Source organism: Rana temporaria, chromosome 5 (assembly GCF_905171775.1).
Source record: "Rana temporaria chromosome 5, aRanTem1.1, whole genome shotgun sequence".
NCBI lineage: Eukaryota > Metazoa > Chordata > Amphibia > Anura > Ranidae > Rana > Rana temporaria.
The window spans coordinates 417,108,781-417,126,788 of NC_053493.1; the positions used below are offsets into that span (position 1 = coordinate 417,108,781).

Below are 18,008 nucleotides of genomic sequence, written 5' to 3' on the forward strand. Positions count from 1 at the left end.
ATGGGGGATGTGGATTGGCCATTGATTTGTATTTTCCTAATCCTACCCCCTACATGGGTCCTTATCATTGGTTTATCTACTGTCATGTTGGTTGGGTTTACATATGTATGCTAGGCATGTGCAGCCCCAAACTGGTGGATGAGGACCTCCTTCCTCCTGCTGGTGATCCCTCTAGTGATGAGATCTATACAGAGGAATCGGGACCTCCTTCCTCCTGCTGGTGATCCCTCTAGTGATGAGATCTATACAGAGGAATCGGGACCTCCTTCCTCCTGCTGGTGATCCCTCTAGTGATGAGATCTATACAGAGGAATCGGGACCTCCTTCCTCCTGCTGGTGACCCCTCTAGTGATATAAAGATCTATATAGAGGAATCAGGACCTCCTTACTCCTGCTGGTGACCCCTCTAGTGATATAAAGATCTATATAGAGGAATCAGGACCTCCTTCCTCCTGCTGGTGATCCCTCTAGTGATATAAAGATCTATATAGAGGAATCAGGACCTCCTTCCTCCTGCTGGTGACCCCTCTAGAGATATAAAGATTTATATAGAGAAATTGGGACCTCCTTCCTCCTGCTGGTGACCCCTCTAGTGATATAAAGATCTATATAGAAGAATCAGGACCTCCTTCCTCCTGCTGGTGACCCCTCTAGTGATATAAAGATCGCTATAGAGGAATCAGGACCTCCTTCCCCCTGCTGGTGACCCCTCTAGTGATATAAAGATCTATATAGAGGAATCAGGACCTCCTTCCTCCTGCTGGTGATCCCTCTAGTGATATGAAGATCTATATAGAGGGATCCGGACCTCCTTCCTCCTGCTGGTGACCCCTCTAGTGATATGAAGATCTATATAGAGGGATCAGGACCTCCTTCCTCCTGCTGGTGATCCCTCATCTACAACTTCACTCTATCCTTAAGACTACGTGCCCACTCTACCCCCCCTGGGTCAAGTCCTATCTTCTATGCTGCCTTTGAGCTCATTATGGTGTAAAGTTCTATATAGAAGCCAAAAAATAAAACAATTCTTCCTGAGATCTTTAGCTTGAAGTGAACATTTCTTCCTCTGTGGAGTGTAATGAAGCGGCAGGCTGTAGTATTTTCCTGGTAATGACTTATTGAACAGAAGGTGGGTTTCGTTCTGCCATGTTTTTTAATGTCCTCATCAATCTTACCACCTGGAAAGTATCGTCGGTTCCCTCTGCCATGGCAGGACATGGTTCAGGACCAGAGGGGGTTAAAAACAATGATTTGTGGCATCTGTCATTTGATACGCGTCGTGACGGCGATAATCCATCAGCGCCAGGCGTGTTCTGCTCAGGCGTAAGTGGCTCAGATGTGTCGCAAGGCTTTCCTAGAAAGTGGATAGAAACCTGAACTCAAATGAGGTTTGGTAAAATGCGGTGTATATTATTATTATTTTTTTTCCGATTTTATAAACACTCAACGCTTTTTTTTTTTCTTTCTATCCTTTGTTGCATCTTAGTGCTGCAGATTCCCTGCAGTCACTTCCCGTCTACATTCACTCCAGCAATGGCTGCCTGGCATTTCTCAGGGCAGGTTTCCTGATGACGGCTCTGGGCCGTTCCTGTGTAATGTGCGAGGAAATGGCCATTGGAAGCTCGAGTGACAACACAGGAGCACAATTGGACGACCAGCAGCGCGTTGTCACCTTGTAACAGAAGGTCCTTCGTGGCAGGAATTTTTTATTTTATTTTTTTCTGCCCCTCCATCCGCCGTATTATCAAACCATGGGTGGGAGGCTCTCTCGTTCAAATGACGTCGTCCTGCTCTCAGCACGTGGCACGACGATGCGCTCTGTCCCTGGGACGTGGCACATCACTGATCTCGGTAAAGGGCCGATGACGAGACTTTTTACACATGTGAACAGATGTGTCCAATCACACGCAAACAAATGCCGGTTATCGGCATTCCTTTCCTCACGCATGCCTCATAAGTGCCCACCTATAACTGCCCATGAGTGCTGCCTATTGGTGCTGCCCATGAGTGCTGCCTATTGGTACCTCCTCATCCCATCAGTGCCCACGAGTGCTGCCTATTGGTGCCGCCTCATCTGTGCTGCCTATTGGTACCTCCTCATCCCATCAGTGCCCACGAGTGCTGCCTATTGGTGCCGCCTCATCTGTGCTGCCTATTGGTACCTCCTCATCCCATCAGTGCCCACGAGTGCTGCCTATTGGTGCCGCCTCATCTGTGCTGCCTATTGGTGCCGCCTCATCTGTGCTGCCTATTGGTACCTCCCATGAGTGCTGCATATTGGTGCCTCCCATGAGTGCTGCATATTGGTGCCTCCCATGAGTGCTGCATATTGGTGCCTCCCATCATTGCTGCATATTGGTGCCTCCCATCATTGCTGCATATTGGTGCCCCCTCATCAGTGCTGCATATTGGTGCCCCCTCATCAGTGCTGCATATTGGTGCCCCCTCATCAGTGCTGCATATTGGTGCCCCCTCATCAGTGCCCATCAGTGCCACCTAGAACTGCCCATCAGTGCTGCATATTGATGCCTTTCTTATCAGTGCCCATGAGTGCTGCCTATTGGAGCCTCCTCATCGGTGCTGCCTTTTGGTACCTCCTCATCTCATCAGTGCCCACGAGTGCTGCCTATTGGTGCCGCCTCATCAGTGCACATTGGTAAAGGAGAAACATTTTACAAAATGTTATAACCGAAACTAAAATAAATCACCCCCCCCCCCCAACCTTTTTTTTTATTAGAGAGAGGGAAAAAACAGCAGTGATAAAATACCACTAAAAGAAAGCTCTATTGGTGTGAAAAAAAAATATCAAATGTGTTGGTGTAGCATGACTGAGTAATTGTCTATCATCAAAGTGTGACAGCGCTGAAAGCTGAGAATTGTCCTGGGCAGGAAGGGGGATAAGTGTCCGGTATTGAAGTGGTTAAAGCTGAAATCTCAGTTATGGGTTTTGTCCTGGTTACATTTTTGGTCCAACAAATTTGTATACCTCTCTCCAGAACAACGGCACCATCTTTTGTTTAGGCATCTTCCAATGTCGGGATCTACTTCCCTCATTGAGATTCTGGCGAGTAGACGACCCAGTTGTGTAATTCCTGGTGCTTGGCAGTGTTCATAAATCTGAGAGAGAGAGGAGAGATATAGGGGGGGGGCAAGAGGGAGATATAGGGGGGGGCAAGAGGGAGATATAGGGGGGGGCAAGAGGGAGATATAGGGGGGGGGCAAGAGGGAGATATAGGGGGGGGGGCAAGAGGGAGATATAGGGGGGGGGGGAAGAGGGAGATATAGGGGGGGGGGGCAAGAGGGAGATATAGGGGGGGGGGCAAGAGGGAGATATAGGGGGGGGGGGCAAGAGGGAGATATAGGGGGGGGGGCAAGAGGGAGATATAGGGGGGGGGGCAAGAGGGAGATATAGGGGGGGGGGGCAAGAGGGAGATATAGGGGGGGGCAAGAGGGAGATATAGGGGGGGGGCAAGAGGGAGATATAGGGGGGGGGGCGAGAGGGAGATATAGGGGGGGGGGGCAAGAGGGAGATATAGGGGGGGGGGAAGAGGGAGATATAGGGGGGGGGGGGCAAGAGGGAGATATAGGGGGGGGGGCAAGAGGGAGATATAGGGGGGGGGCGAGAGGGAGATATAGGGGGGGGGGGCAAGAGGGAGATATAGGGGGGGGGCAAGAGGGAGATATAGGGGGGGGGCAAGAGGGAGATATAGGGGGGGGGGGAGAGGGAGATATAGGGGGGGGGCGAGAGGGAGATATAGGGGGGGGCAAGAGGGAGATATAGGGAGAGAGATGTAGAGGGGGAGGGGGAGAGAGAGATGTAGATGTAGATGTAGAGGGGGAGAGATGTAGAGGGGGAGAGATGTAGATGTAGAGGGGGAGAGATGTAGATGTAGAGGGGGAGAGATGTAGATGTAGAGGGGAGAGATGTAGATGTAGAGGGGGAGAGATGTAGATGTAGAGGGGGAGAGAGAGAGAGAGAGATGTAGATGTAGAGGGGGAGAGAGAGAGAGATGTAGATGTAGAGGGGGAGAGAGAGAGAGATGTAGATGTAGAGGGGGAGAGAGAGAGAGATGTAGATGTAGAGGGGGAGAGAGAGAGATGTAGAGGGGGAGAGAGAGAGAGATGTAGAGGGGGAGAGAGAGAGAGATGTAGAGGGGGAGAGAGAGAGAGATGTAGATGTAGAGGGGGGGGAGAGAGAGAGAGATGTAGATGTAGAGGGGGAGAGAGAGAGAGATGTAGATGTAGAGGGGGGGAGAGAGAGATGTAGAGGGGGGGAGAGAGAGATGTAGAGGGGGGGAGAGAGAGATGTAGAGGGGGGGAGAGAGAGATGTAGAGGGGGGGGGAGAGATGTAGATGTAGAGGGGGAGAGATGTAGATGTAGAGGGGGGGAGAGAGAGAGAGAGATGTAGATGTAGAGGGGAGAGAGAGAGAGAGAGATGTAGATGTAGAGGGGGAGAGAGAGAGAGATGTAGATGTAGAGGGGGAGAGAGAGAGATGTAGAGGGGGGGAGAGAGAGATGTAGAGGGGGGGGGAGAGAGAGAGAGATGTAGAGGGGGGGAGAGAGAGAGAGATGTAGAGGGGGGGAGAGAGAGATGTAGAGGGGGGGGAGAGAGAGAGAGATGTAGAGGGGGGGGGGAGAGAGATGTAGGTAGGGAGAGAGAGAGATGTAGGTAGGGAGAGAGATGTAGGTAAGGAGAGAGAGAGATGTAGGTAGGGAGAGAGAGAGAGATGTAGGTAGGGAGAGAGAGAGAGAGATGTAGGTAGGGAGAGAGAGAGAGAGATGTAGGTAGGGAGAGAGAGAGAGATGTAGGTAGGGAGAGAGAGAGAGATGTAGGTAGGGAGAGAGAGAGAGATGTAGGTAGGGAGAGAGAGAGAGATGTAGGTAGGGAGAGAGAGAGAGAGATGTAGGTAGGGAGAGAGAGAGAGAGATGTAGGTAGGGAGAGAGAGGGAGAGATGTAGGTAGGGAGAGAGAGGGAGAGATGTAGGTAGGGAGAGAGAGAGAGAGATGTAGGTAGGGAGAGAGAGAGAGAGATGTAGGTAGGGAGAGAGAGAGAGAGAGAGAGATGTAGGTAGGGAGAGAGAGAGAGAGAGAGAGAGATGTAGGTAGGGAGAGAGAGAGAGAGAGATGTAGGTAGGGAGAGAGAGAGAGAGATGTAGGTAGGGAGAGAGAGAGAGAGATGTAGGTAGGGAGAGAGAGAGATGTAGGTAGGGAGAGAGAGAGAGAGATGTAGGTAGGGAGAGATAGAGGCACTAAAAGACAAGGCATGCAGAGCCTACTATGCCATCAGGAGACGGCTGTACCACCTAAAACCACCCGTGAGAGTCTGGATCAGAATATTTGATAGCGTCATCGCCCCAATCCTTCTTTATGGCAGTGAAGTTTGGGGTCCTGTCACCTACCCAGACCAATCCAAATGGGACCCCAGCCCAACAGAAATATTCCATCTGGAATTTTGCAAGCACCTCCTCCAAGTCCATCGGAGCTCCTCCCACAGTGCTTGCCGGTCCGAGTTGGGCAGATTTTCCTTACTTCTTGCAGTACAGAAGAGGGCGCTATCATACTGGGACCACCTACAAAACAGCAGTCCCAACTCCTACCACCATCAAGCCTTACTGGACAGTAAGAACCAGTCCAAGCCGTGTGGCCTACAACAACTTATAATCACCTTGTCTCCCCAAAACTCTCAACAATTTGGCCTGACAAAATCTCAAATAAAAATCATAACTTATAACTCCAAAGAAAAACATGTTGAAGAATGGAGACACGAAATAAAAAACTCCAAAAAACTATTGATTTACCAGTCACTGCAGAGAGAATACAAACTGGCCCCGTACCTGGAGGTGCTACAAGACCCCAAAGAAAGACAGACAATGAGCCTGTACAGACTGAGCGCCCACAGCCTGGAAATGGAATTAGGGCGGCACAGACAGACCTACAAGCCTAGGGAGAGTAGACTGTGCCAGCAATGTAACCAGGGGGTCCCGGAAGATGAGGAACACTTCCTGCTACATTGCCCTAAGTATTCATCAGTGAGGGACACTCACTTCCAGAGACTCTCCGCTCTCATCCCGGACTTCAACTCTACAGAAGAGAAGAGGAAACTCCAAATTCTACTGGGAGAAGAGGAGCCAATGGTGAAGATAGCCGCCCAATATGTGACAGCGTGTCACAGACTGAGAGGGACATGAAAAACCTGAGGACTTTCACAGACTTATCTCCATTCCCCTTTATATTACCCCCCTTCCCCTTTATATTACCCCCTTCCCCTTTTCCTTGCTTTGGCAATGCTAACTTGTATTTGGTCCTGCCAATAAAGCTTATTTGAATTGAATTGAGAGAGAGATGTAGGTAGAGAGAGAGAGAGAGATGTAGGTAGGGAGAGAGAGAGAGAGAGATGTAGGTAGGGAGAGAGAGAGAGAGAGAGAGAGAGAGATGTAGGTAGGGAGAGAGAGATGTAGAGAGAGATGTAGAGAGAGAGAGATGTAGAGAGAGAGATGTAGGGAGAGAGAGAGAGAAAAGAGAGAGAGAGAGAGATGTAGGTAGGGAGAGAGAGATGTAGAGAGAGAGAGAGAGAGAGAGAGATGTAGAGAGAGAGATGTAGGGAGAGAGAGAGAGATGTAGGTAGGGAGAGAGAGAGAGATGTAGGTAGGGAGAGAGAGAGAGAGAGAGAGAGAGAGATGTAGAGAGAGAGAGAGAGAGAGAGAGAGAGAGAGATGTAGGGAGAGAGAGAGAGAGATGTAGGGAGAGAGAGAGAGATGTAGGTAGGGAGAGAGAGAGAGAGAGATGTAGGTAGGGAGAGAGAGATGTAGAGAGAGAGAGAGAGAGATGTAGAGAGAGAGAGATGTAGGGAGAGAGAGAGAGATGTAGGTAGGGAGAGAGAGAGAGAGAGAGAGAGAGATGTAGGTAGGGAGAGAGAGAGAGAGAGAGAGAGAGAGAGATGTAGGTAGGGAGAGAGAGAGATGTAGGTAGGGAGAGAGATGTAGGTAGGGAGAGAGAGAGAGAGATGTAGGTAGGGAGAGAGAGAGAGAGAGAGATGTAGGTAGGGAGAGAGATGTAGGTAGGGAGAGAGATGTAGGTAGGGAGAGAGATGTGGGGAGGGAAGGAGAGGAGATTTCATGTAATTTATGTTTCTAAATGTAAATCTAATCCTTTTGCCTTATAATGTGAAATTTCGGCCATTTATTCAGACTTGCAAACTAACTTTAATCGGCCAAAAATTCTCGCATCAGCCGTGTGGCGAGAGGGCGGACACCGCCGAGCCATCAGACCGTGCCGGGATTGATCCTCCTGGCGGTGTTTGGCACCCACCGCTCTCTCATTGTAAGGCCATTTGCCAGCGCCCGCTCTCTGCCAGCTTCTCTCATCGGGCTCAGCGGTGCGTTCACCGCACACATCGGGCGGCCTGGTACTGGTTTTTCTTTATTATTGGTCTCAATCCCTTTTTTATTGAGCCAAATCTCCAATTCTCTTACCACTGGACAATGAGGTCCCTGTCCTCCAATGGCCTCCCCACATCTCATCCAATAGAGACCCTTTGGGATGTGGTGGAACGGGAGGATTGGCGTCATGGACGTGCAGCAACTGTGTGATGTCATCAGGTCACTATGGAAGAAAATCTCTGAGGAACGTTTCCAACACCTTGTTGTATCTATTTCACCAAGAATGAGGGCCAAAGGGGGTCCAACCCGGGACTAGCAAGGGGGACCCAATAAAGGGGGTCCAACCCGGGACTAGCAAGGGGGGCCTAATAAAAGGGGTCCAACCCGGGACTAGCAAGGGGGACCTAATAAAGGGGGTCCAACCCGGGACTAGCAAGGGGGACCTAATAAAGGGGGTCCAACCCGGGACTAGCAAGGGGGACCTAATAAAGGGGGTCCAACCCGGGACTAGCAAGGGGGACCTAATAAAGGGGGTCCAACCCGGGACTAGCCAGGGGGACCTAATAAAGGGGGTCCAACCCGGGACTAGCAAGGGGGACCTAATAAAGGGGGTCCAACCCGGGACTAGCAAGGGGGACCTAATAAAGGGGGTCCAACCCAGGACTAGCCAGGGGGACCTAATAAAGGGGGTCCAACCCGGGACTAGCAAGGGGGACCTAATAAAGGGGGTCCAACCCGGGACTAGCAAGGGGAACATAATAAAGGGGGTCCAACCCGGGACCAGCAAGGGGGAGCTAATAAAGTGTCCGGTGAGTGTATATAGCGCCCACATAGGCTGTAGCGCTGACCTTAGTGGACCTTTCATGTTGCAGGACATTGAGATGGAACTATTCCGCTGAGGTAGGATTGTCCCGTGTAAATCACGCCGGTCGGTACAGAGGAACCGGTTGTGTCCACAGCTAAGGTTACACATTCCTGCCGGCGCTCCCTGCAGACGGAGCTCAGCCTCCTATATTGGGGAGAAGAACTGGAGCCATCCAGCTGGAGCCCGCTGCAGGGGAAACCAGCCTGACCCATCATTGATCAGGCCGTATAAATCGAAGGTCTCCTCCTGATTTCACCACCGGAATGTTCTGTTCTGTATTGGAATGTTCCGCATGCAATGATCGCCGCTTGGCAGGACACACAGTGACGGGAAATCCCACAGTTTTTAGGTACGTTTTTCCTTCTTTTTTTTTTATAATAAAGAATATTTAAGTCTTTTTTTTTTTTTTTTTCTTTCTTTCTTTCTTTCTTTCTTTCTTTCTTCTTTGTTTCTCCTTCTCTCTTTTTCTCCTTCTCTCTTTCTTTCTCCTTCTCTTTCTTTCTCCTTCTCTCTTTCTTTCTCCTTCTCTCTTTCTTTCTCCTTCTCTCTTTCTTTCTCCTTCTCTCTTTCTTTCTCCTTCTCTCTTTCTTTCTCCTTCTCTCTTTCTTTCTCCTTCTCTCTTTCTTTCTCCTTCTCTCTTTCTTTCTCCTTCTCTCTTTCTTTCTCCTTCTCTCTTTCTTTCTCCTTCTCTCTTTCTTTCTCCTTCTCTCTTTCTTTCTCCTTCTCTCTTTCTTTCTCCTTCTCTCTTTCTTTCTCCTTCTCTCTTTCTTTCTCCTTCTCTCTTTCTTTCTCCTTCTCTCTTTCTTTCTCCTTCTCTCTTTCTTTCTCCTTCTCTCTTTCTTTCTCCTTCTCTCTTTCTTTCTCCTTCTCTCTTTCTTTCTCCTTCTCTCTTTCTTTCTCCTTCTCTCTTTCTTTCTTTCTTTCTTTCTCCTTCTCTCTTTCTTTCTTTCTTTCTTTCTTTCTCCTTCTCTCTTTCTTTCTTTCTTTCTTTCTTTCTCCTTCTCTCTTTCTTTCTTTCTTTCTCCTTCCCTCCTTCCTTCTTTCTCCCTTCCCGTCATTGCTTTACGCATCTGATACCTCAACACTTCCCAGGCTCCTCCCTCGCGTTCCTCAACAGGCTTTTTTGGTAATTTTACCTTTTTACAGTCGCCGCCATAAATGCCTCCCAGAAGGATTTTACCCTCTTCATGACCCGGGCACATTTTTTTAATGTTTTTTTGCTATTCAGCACTGCGTTACTTTACCCACTGTACTGGTGGTGTTTGCATGTCAGGCGGCCGTTCATTTTAATGCGTGAAAAAAGCTCCTTTTTGTAAAATCTCGCCACAGCGGGAAGGTGAGGTGCGGAGGCTGGTTTTGGTGTTGGCAGATGAGTACGGGTTCCATTAACACCCCCCCCTTCACATTGGAGCGATGTGACGGGCCAAATCGCATGACAAGTCGCGTTCTATTGCTGGCAATGGCAGCGTTCAAATGGATGCGGCGCCGACTTTGTTTTTCATGGAGTTCGGCTTTAACAATAAAGTTTTGCGTGGCGTTCTATTTTATTTTTATTTTTTTTATAAGTTGATGGCCCTCCTGTACATAGCTTGATGTTCACGTCGGATACGTGTCGGCGCACGCAACTATTTTCCTTCGCGTCTGCATTGATTGAAGTTCTGGAACTTGATCCCGAGCCATCGGCACCTACATAAAACCAAACATGGTTACTGCTGTCATGGCAAGCAGCGAGTTGTTGACACGGAGTATCATGGGACGATTCCTGTAGTGAAGCTCGTGTCGCTGCGATCCGTGTGTGCGTTCTCTGTACCCCTCCCCCCCCCCCCCCCCCCCCATCTAAGTCATTTAGCTGCTGTTGTGTGCTACTTTTAAGGGCAACTCCAGTCGGAGAGCTTAACCCAGGGGGTAGGCAACCTCGGCCCTCCAGCTGTTTTGAAACTACAAGTCCCATGAGGCATTGCAAGACCCTGACAACCACAGGCATGACTCCTAGAGGCAGAGGCATGATGGGATTTGTAGTTTCACCACAGCTGGAAGGCCAAGGTTGCCTATCCCTGGCTTAACCCGTTCTAACAGACGGGATTGGTCCCTTGGTAGGTTGGTACTCTTGGCTTTGCCCAATTCCTGCCATGCTTTATAGCAAAATGAGACTCCAGAACAGTTCTTCGGGCTCTGCGACCCCCCCCCCCCTTCTCTTTGGGTCGATGTCGAAGGTGGTCACACCCAACCGGAGCGCAGTCCCCTGTGTAAGCCAATCAAAGAACCTCCTTTCCTGTTGGCACAAAAAGGACTTCATAGTCCACTGGGGGTCTGACCATGCTGTCCAGTACGCTCTGTGATCCAGCAGACCTGGTCAGACACGCCCCTTTTTTCTCCTGTGATAGGGGGTGTGGCCATTACTTATACCGGTGATCTGCCGGGTTCCGGCTATCGTGAAAGTTCCTGCGCAGGCGCAATCTGATCTGCCGAGATGGTTCCGGCTAACGGGAAAGTTCCTTCATGGACTGCGCAGGCGCACAAACTTGCCGACGGAAATCTCCGAACCTCGGCCGGCATCCAGGGTGACGTGGATTTCGAGGAAAGTGGCCAGTCGCTCGGACGGCTCGCTCCGCTCGCTCGGCCTCCTGGCTCTTTTTTCCCACAGGGATGTTAAAGAATGAGCATGGATGCCGGGCGAGGTTCAGAGATTTCCGTCGGCAAGTTTGCGCCTGCGCAGTCCTTGAAGGAACTTCCCCGTTAGGGGAACCTTAAGGACAAGTCACCGGCATAGAGCACTGGAGAGGGAGGGGAGGAAGAACATTTCCACTAAAGAAGAAAAATCATTCCAACTCCTAGTTCTGTTCCATCAAAATACATGAAGGGCAAAGTATCTGAGTGTTTGCAGCCTCAGTAGAAAAGCTTTGTCTCCAGCCACAATGCTGTAATGAAGGACTCTTGCTCCTGTGTGTAAGCAGCAGTCTCTCTACAGAGGTCCAACACCTTCCCCACTGCTAGGTTCAGACCACGAGCTCGGCAATCTGCAAGATTTTTGCTTCCTACCACAATGCTGTAAGGAAGGACTCTTGCTCCCCATGTCGAAGCAGCGGTCTCTCTACAGAGATCCTGACACACAAAGTCCAAGCCTTTAACCGCTTGCCGACCGCCTAACTGGAAATTTACTTCATTACTTTTGATGTTAAGTACTGGGGTGATGGCTGCAGCTAAATGCTTTATCTCCGGTATTTTTCTTTTCTCTTAGGTGCCAGTCTTTTCAGATAAAAAGTATCCCTGCGGTGGGATCACTTTTTAGAAGCGGCGGGGAGAGGTGAAACCCCCCCCCCCCCCTTCCCATCCTTACATTACCAATGGCGGTGGCTTGCCATAGAGATAAGCAATGGGGAAATGGCCACTACTCATCTCTATGCCCTTGGAGGACATATGTGACGCCATGACGTCACTTCTAGTTCTCAACCCATGTAAAGGGGTTAATATTATATATATATATGTATATATATATATATATATATATATATATATATATATATCTCTCTCTCTCTCTCTCTCTCTCTCTCTCTCTCTCTCTCTCTCTCTCTCTCTCTCTCTCTCTCTCTCTCTCTCTCTCTCTCTATATATCTATATATCTATATATATATATATATATATATATCTATATATATATCTATATATATATCTATATATATCTATATCTATATCTATATATCTATATATCTATATATATATATCTATATATATATATCTATATATATATATCTATATATATATATATCTATATATATATATATCTATATATCTATATATATCTATATCTATATATATCTATATATATATCTATATATATCTATATCTATCACCCCTGTGATCGTGTACATCATGCTCTGGATCAACTGTGGATATAGGATTGTATATATGTGTGTGTGTATGTATATGTGTGTGTGTGTGTGTATATGTATGTGTGTATATATATATATATAATTAATTATCATTTTTATTATTATTATTTTTAATAACATTTTTATATATATATATATATATTAAAAAATGTTATTAAAAAATAATATTAAAAGATAATAATATATTATCATTATTTTTAATAATAAAAATGTGTGTATATGTGTATGTGTATATATGTATATATGTATATATATATATATATTTATTTATATATATATTTATTATTATTATTATTATTATTATTATTATTATTATTATTATTATTATAAGATAATATTATTTTTATTAATATTAAAAAATATTAATAAAAATGATATCATCTTTTATTATTATTTTTTAATATTAATACAAATGATATTATCATCTTTTATTATTATTTTTTAATATTAATACAAATGATATCATCTTTTATTATTATTTTTTAATAATACAAATGATAATATTCTCTTTTAATATTTTTTAATAATCAAAAATATATATATTTTTTTATTAAAAAATATTAAAAGATAACTTATTATCATTATTTTTATTAATATTATTGTTTTTATTTGTTTTATTATTAATTTTTATTATATATATATAAAAAAAATTTACTAGATGGACACAAATTGTGTTTGTGTGTTTTGTTTTCAACCTATGAAACGCCCACATATGTAAACAGTGTTTTCACCACACCATGTGAGGTATCGGCACGATCGTTGGAGCGAGAGCAATAATTCTAGCACTAGACCACCTCTGTAAACTGTTGACCTGTAGAAATTTTTAAATATCACCTTACGGAGATTTTTAAGTACCGTAGTTTGTCGCCATTGAAAGCGCGCAATTTTAATGCACGACGTATTGGGTATCTATATACTCGGCGTAACATTATTCGTATTATAAAAAAAATTGAGGTGTTTGTTTTTTGTTTTGTTTTTTTATTTTTTTTTCCCAATTTTTTTTTTAACTGCTGTGCAAAAAGTGACATAAAATTACACAGGCCGCCATTTTATTCTCTAGGTTCTCTGCTAAAGAAAATTATTTATTTTTTCCTCCCGTGCATTTCTGCATGTTGCTTGTCTTCCTGTTGTAAAGTTGTATTAATGGAGCGTGGAATGCCCCCCCCCCCCCTTTTATGTACATTGCGGTCTGCGGTCGTGTTGCAGGGTGTCTCCCCTATTGTGTGGCGCCCCCTGTCTGTTTCTGGATGTCTCCTGCCCTTTCCTATTCTTGCATTACACCTTTGGGTTGGGTGTTGGGCATTGTTTGGGTTGAGCAGCAGATGCATCGGCTTTATAAATCATCCAGCGTGCTGGCAAGTCCTTGCCTCATGTGATTTCACTTCCAGGGTTGTGTTTCAGTGACCGGCAGCGGTCCGAGTTCTCCGTCCCACGGCTGTGTAAGTTGTAGTTTGTGTCGCGGTGTTATTACTCGCCGTCTTTGTATCCGCTCTGAGGCTTCTCTAGACCAGAGGCTTCCTGTATACCAGGAAATGTCGTTTGCATCCCTGCTGAAAAGACTGCCGAGAGATCAAGTCACCACATAGGAAATCTTCGGGGTTTTCTCGGATCTCTCGAACGATTGCGCATGCGAGGGGATCCGAGGCGCTCAGTCAGTTTAAACCACAAACGCACCGCCACCTTAGGCCCCCATAGGGCTGCTGAACACCGGGGCCCGGCTTGTTTCCCACAAGGAAGTAAAGCTGAACTGGTGTCTGGTTTGTTTCGTTAAGAATTTGAATTAATTTTTTGGGGGGAAATTCCAATGTATCCGAATCACGAGGGTAACAAATTTAAAGCCAAAATCGAACAAAATTTGACTCTAATTTAAAAACAAGAATAGAATAGGAAATAAGGGAATAGAATAGGAAATAAGGGAATAGAATAGGAAATAAGGGAATAGAATAGGACATAAAAGGATGGGAAGGTAGAGGCTAGGGATGGGCTAGCGAGGGACGGGGCTGGGCTAGCAAGGGACGGGCTAGCAAGGGACGGGGCTGTGCTAGCAAGGGACGGGCTAGCAAGGGACGGGGCTGTGCTAGCAAGGGACGGGGCTGTGCTAGCAAGGGACGGGGCTGTGCTAGCAAGGGACGGGGCTGTGCTAGCAAGGGCTGTGCTAGCAAGGGCTGTGCTAGCAAGGGACGGGCTAGCAAGGGACGGGGCTGGGCTAGCAAGGGACGGGGCTGGGCTAGCAAGGGACGGGGCTGTGCTAGCAAGGGCTGTGCTAGCAAGGGACGGGCTAGCAAGGGACGGGGCTGGGCTAGCAAGGGACGGGGCTGGGCTAGCAAGGGGCGGGGCTGGGCTAGCGAGGGACGGGGGATGGGCTAGCGAGGGACGGGGGATGGGCTAGCGAGGGACGGGGGATGGGCTAGCGAGGGACGGGGGATGGGCTAGCGAGGGACGGGGGATGGGCTAGCGAGGGACGGGGGATGGGCTAGCGAGGGACGGGGGATGGGCTAGCGAGGGACGGGGGATGGGCTGGCGAGGGACGGGGGATGGGCTGGCGAGGGGCCGGGGGCTGGGCTGGCGAGGGGCCGGGGGCTGGGCTGGCGAGGGGACGGGGGCTGGGCTGGCGAGGGGACGGGGGCTGGGCTAGCGAGGGGTAGGGGTAGAAAATAATAGTTGAAAATAGAGTAAAATAGAATTGAAAATAAAGGAATAGAATATAAAAAGCATGGAAAATAAAGTGGAGTAGAAAATAGAGTAAAACCAAAAAGAACAGAATGGGGAAAATGTATGGAATAGACGATAATAAAATAGAAAAACATAATAATAAATGGAAAATAGAATGGAGTAGAGAATGAATGGAATATAATAAAAAATAGAATGGACTATAATAGAGTAGAAAATAAAAGAACAAAGTCTAATAGAAAATAAAGGAATCGTATAGAAAATTATAGAATAGAGTAAAACAGAATAAAAAATGGACAAGAATGGAAAAAAAGAATACAGTAGATAAAATTGAAAAAATGTGTTCAGGAGGCAACCTATCCATAGTACTGCGAATCGCTCTTCAGAGGGGTGGTAAACGCTGACACACACATGTTAACGAAGCCTTAGGCTTTGTTCATACCATGCAGGCGTGACGGAGTGCTACGCACACACGTGTTGCGTGTCGGGCAGCCCGTTAATTTTAATGCGTGAAAGGTTCCTTTTGCAAAATCTCGCCACAGCGGGAAGGGGAGGTGCTAAGGCTGCGTTTTTGTGTTGGCGGATGCGTACGGGTTCCATTAACCCCCCTCCCCTCTTCACATTGGAGCGATGTGACGGGCCAAATCGCATGAAAAGTCGCATCCTATTGCTGGCGATGGCAGTTTGCAAATGGATGCGGCGCTGACTTTTTTGGCTATTTTTCGGGTGCGATTATTTCTTGTGTGTTGTGTTTTTGTTGTGTTGTGTTTTTGTTGTGTTGTGTTTTTGTTGTGTTGTGTTTTTGTTGTGTTGTGTTTTTGTTGTGTTGTGTTTTTGTTGTGTTGTGTTTTTGTTGTGTTGTGTTTTTGTTGTGTTGTGTTTTTGTTGTGTTGTGTTTTTGTTGTGTTGTGTTTTTGTTGTGTTGTGTTTTTGTTGTGTTGTGTTTTTGTTGTGTTGTGTTTTTGTTGCGTTTTTGTGTACTGGGGTGTCTTGTTTTGTGTGTTTTTGTTCCACAATTCTCATTATTGGAATTACAACAGAGGCAGGCGGTATTTCCCGTTGGTCGTGACGCATACGGAACGCATGAATAAAGGTGGTGTGTGTTGCCGGGGTGCGATCGCCCTGAGTCACCGATCCCCGGCTGAGAATGGGAGGTGGTGGAAGGAAGAAAAGCATATTTGTGGTGCTTTTGCGTTGCGTGCTTTTGCGTTGCGTGCTTTTGCGTTGCGTGCTTTTGCGTTGCGTGCATTGTTTTTTTTTTTTGCGTTGTGTGCATTTGTTTTTTTTTGTTTTTTTGTTGCGTTTTTGTTTTGTGTGTTTTTGTTCCACAATTCTCATTATTGGAATTACAACAGAGGCAGGCAGTCTTCCCCGTTGGTCGTGACGCATACGGAACGCATGAATAAAGGTGATGTGTGTGTTGCCGGAGTGCGATCGCTCTGAGTCACCGATCTCCGGCTGAGAATGGGAGGTGGGGAAGGAAGAAAAGCATATTTGTGGTGTTTTTGCGTTGCGTGTTTTTGCGTTGCGTGTTTTTGTTTGTGTGCATTGGGTTTTTTTTGTTGCGTTTTTTTTTTTTGTTTGTTTTTTGTTCCACAATTCCCATTATTGGAATTGGAACAGACAGGCAGTATTTCCCGTTGGTCGTGACGCATACGGAACGCATGAATAAAGGTGGTGTGTGTTGCCGGGGTGCGATCGCCCTGAGTCACCGATCTCCGGCTGAGAATGGGAGGTGGGGAAGGAAGAAAAGCATATTTGCGTTGCGTGTTTTTGCGTTGCGTGTTTTTGCGTTGCGTTGCGTGTTTTTGCGTTGCGTGTTTTTGCGTTGCGTGTTTTTGCGTTGCGTGTTTTTGCGTTGCGTGTTTTTGCGTTTGCGTGTTTTTGCGTTGTGTGCATTGGTTTTTTTTTTGTTGCGTTGTGTGCACTGGGGTGTCTTGCGTTGTGTGTTTTTGCGTTGTGTGCATTGTTTTTTTTTTGTTGCGTTTTTTTTGCGTTGTGTGCATTGTTCTTTTGTTGCGTTTTTGTGTACTGGGGTGTCTTGTTTTGTGTGTTTTTTGTTCCACAATTCTCATTATTGGAATTACAACAGAGGCAGGCAGTATTTCCCCGTTGGTCGTGACGCATACGGAACGCATGAATAAAGGTGGTGTGTGTTGCCGGGGTGCGATCGCCCTGAGTCACCGATCCCCGGCTGAGAATGGGAGGTGGAGAAGGAAGAAAAGCGTTTTTGCGTTGTGTGTTTTTGCGTTGTGTGTTTTTGCTTTGCGTGTTTTTGCTTTGCGTGTTTTTGCTTATGTGTGCATTGGGTTTTTTTTTGTTGCGTTTTTGTGTACTGGGGTGTCTTTTTTTTGTTTTGTGTTTTTGTTCCACAATTCTCATTATTGGAATTACAACAGAGGCAGGCAGTCTTCCCCGTTGGTCGTGACGAATACGGAACGCATGAATAAAGGTGGTGTGTGTGTTGCCGGGGTGCGATCGCCCTGAGTCACCGATCTCCGGCTGAGAATGGGAGGTGGGGAAGGAAGAAAAGCATATTTGTGGTGTGTTTTTGCGTTGCGTGTTTTTGCGTTGCGTGTTTTTGCGTTGCGCGTTTTTGCGTTGCGTGTTTTTGCGTTGTGTGTTTTTGCGTTGTGTGTTTTTGCGTTGTGTGTTTTTGCGTTGCGTGTTTTTGCGTTGCGTGTTTTTTTTTGTTGCGTTTTTGTGTACTGGGGTGTCTTGTTTTGTGTGTTTTTGTTCCACAATTCTCATTATTGGAATTACAACAGAGGCAGGCAGTCTTCCCCGTTGGTCGTGACGCATACGGAACGCATGAATAAAGGTGATGTGTGTTGCCGGGGTGCGATCGCCCTGAGTCACCGATCTCCGGCTGAGAATGGGGAAGGAAGAAAAGCATATTTGTGTTGGGATTAGTTCCCATAAGAGTATTAGGAACACACGGGAGTGTGTGACATGCACAGCGCTGTCAGTGTCATGTGGCCGGGGGAGGGAGGCAGATCCAACTGGTTCTGTGCGGACGCCTTCTACGCGGATCACAGTTCCCTCTCCATTCCCCCCCCAGCCTGACTACCGATCGTGAGCTGCCAGCCGCCTCTCCTCCTCCAACGTAAGTCCCTCATCTCCCTCCTCGCCTTCTCCCTCTTTCTTCTGTTTCTTACATTGCTTCTTCACGTCTTTGTTACTTTGTTGTCGCCGGAAAAAA

At 46.9% G+C, this 18,008-nt stretch overlaps 1 protein-coding gene across 3 annotated transcripts in view; it reads left to right on the forward strand.

Moving 5' to 3' along the window:
* Window positions 1–18,008, forward strand: part of PTP4A3 (protein tyrosine phosphatase 4A3) — a 146,163-nt gene that overhangs the window by 91,306 nt on the left and 36,849 nt on the right. Inside the window, exon 1 of one of the 3 annotated variants that reach the window (XM_040355192.1) lies at window positions 8,426–8,595. The exons of 1 other annotated variant lie outside the window; for it this stretch is intronic. The gene's annotated coding sequence lies outside the window, so the exon portion shown is untranslated. Of the gene's footprint in view, window positions 1–8,425; window positions 8,596–17,785; window positions 17,913–18,008 lie in introns of those variants that run through there. One more of the 3 variants, XM_040355191.1, reaches the window with a different exon arrangement.